Source organism: Palaemon carinicauda, chromosome 21 (genome assembly GCF_036898095.1).
Source record: "Palaemon carinicauda isolate YSFRI2023 chromosome 21, ASM3689809v2, whole genome shotgun sequence".
NCBI classification, from domain to species: domain Eukaryota; kingdom Metazoa; phylum Arthropoda; class Malacostraca; order Decapoda; family Palaemonidae; genus Palaemon; species Palaemon carinicauda.
In genome coordinates, this window is record NC_090745.1 from 18,541,051 (window position 1) to 18,543,550 (window position 2,500).

Genomic DNA, 2,500 nt, shown 5'->3' on the forward strand with positions numbered 1-2,500 from the left:
TGAATTATACACTTTCGTGATGTACTTATGCGTACATTATACTCATCCCGTTAGTAACCAGATAAGTATGCATATTATATCTTCAAAAAATTTTTATATTGCGAATTCCTAATGCATATGTTGAGAGCTTCTTGTTTACTACCAATATACAACAATTAGTATCAATTCCTCTGATGTGTACGCCGATCTGGCAGGTATATGTAAACCGATGCATTTCGATATTCAAAACCTCACCCTTCTAAATCCTGTCATATTAGAATGGTATAACGCTTAAAGATTAAGCAACACGAGTAGCACTTATTTGTTAACTGAAAGTTTTTTTAGGACAATATATCTCTGTGATCTCTCCTTCATGGTTCCAGTAATATTTCCTCGTGTATGTAGTAAACCTTTCAGAGTGGGGATACCTTAACGTGGTGAAAGGTTTTGCGCATTACTATGATCAGCAAAGCTGTATTATTCAGGTCCACACATACTAGGTTGGTTTGCTGGGAAAGATCAAACAAAAATCTCCTATCATCGTTACCAATCTGCACTGGCCAACGTGGTGATGAACACTTGCAAACCCCAAACATGAATTTACATGCCTGAGGCCTTTGTCCTGCTTTTGTTATTATTTTAGTAAACCTACAACTTTCATTATCCCATGCTCCTCCCCCCAAATTTAATCAACCCCCCCCCCCCCGACAAGGACAAAACTATATATATATTTTTATTTTCATAAACAACCATATCAGTTCATAAAAAGAACGCTTACTAAAGAAAATTAGTAGTTTTCCTCTGGAAATTTTCACTCCAATACTCTACTTATCTCAAATAATGAAGTAAAATTCTTGAGAATTCCCCGATTGCTCCTTGCAACGTTCCCTGACATAAACATGGCTGTTTTTCATTCTTTATGTACAGTTCTTGGATGCAGTAATTGCTCTCAGTAACATTAAGGAATTATAACTACCGCGCTATACCAATTGTTTGCTCAGTATGTGTGTTTTTAGTGTCTGATTCACTGCATTACAAGAGTGTAATTATGACCTTTACAACATGGAATTATTTGTTTTTATGTGGTTACCGGAGATGAACAACGTTTTATTACTTTAGAGAATATTCCACCTTAGGAATCCCCCCTTTTTTTTTTTTGCTATCTTTTTCTTGTCCTTTTCATATTTATTGTCAAGGAAAATAGGAAAAACAAATATCGATAACACATACATGGAAATAGTCATTGTACCCTGATGTATTATTTGTGTACTAGTGTATGCGACCTGTCAAAACTTATCTAAATAATTATTTTGCTCAGACTGCTTTGAATATCTGATTCACTGTAATCCAGTGTGTAATTGTTACTTTTATAACATCGAATTATTTATGTGCATGTGGTTACCAAGGATAAAAAAAACATTTTATTACTTTAGAGAATATTCCATCTTAGGAATCCCTTTGGTTTATTAACTTTTTCTTTTTCTTTTTTTTTTTTGTTAATCAAAATAGAAAAAAAAACATCGATAACAAATACAGGGGAATAGCCATTATATCCTGATGTATTATTTGTGCATGACTGCAAAAGACTACAAATTTTCAAGTCTGGCAAATTTAGGAAAAGGTCAATAGTATGTCCTTTGTTATTCTGTCCTTTTCTTTTAAAGATAAAAATCGATTTACTAAATTATTCTTCATCTTTGTTGATCAGACAAATCTGCCATTCCATCGGGTTATTCATTAATTATTTTTTAGATTATCATATAAAATTTAAGGGTTGGGTTTCAGAACGCATTTAAGTAGCCTTCTGAACATGATGTTTTAGAGGTTCCATGTTTAATTCTTTATCTTCATGAGAATAATTTTTTTTCTAAATCAATGAAAAATTCTCTCTCTCTTAATTTCTGCTATTTTCACTGGTATCATTGAAATCTCTCTCTCTCTCTCTCTCTCTCTCTCTCTCTCTCTCTCTCTCTCTCCTCTATTCAATGGTATCATTTAAAAATGTCGACCTCTCTCTCTAGTTATCAGTCACGCATGTGTGTTCGTATGTTGACCACCGCTTCGTATTCCCAGAGAACAAGCACAACACTAGCACCATTTACATCTTTCCTTTGCTACAAACCGCCACGAAAAAACACCACCCCTTTAAAAACAGAGCTCTCTCTCTCTCTCTCTCTCTCTCTCTCTCTCTCTCTCTCTCTCTCTCTCTCTCTGTTTGTATTCTCCCTTCATCTTACCGATGTTATACCTCTGAATAATTTACCCGTTTGAAATCTGTCCTTTCCTTTGTTGTGTCACTGATATTTTCGTCTGTCCCCTTCACAGATGCTTCCTTACGACCCATGTCACCCCAGCTCTGGTCGCCAGCTTCTCCCCATCTCAATACGGAGAAACATCTGAGGTAAGATTATGAAAGCTGCTTAATGTTCATAAGTTTAAGGTTTAAAGGTCGTTCATGAATGGCAGAGGCAAGGGACAGTAACATTGCCCTAGAGACTGACTATTTATACATATGATCAGC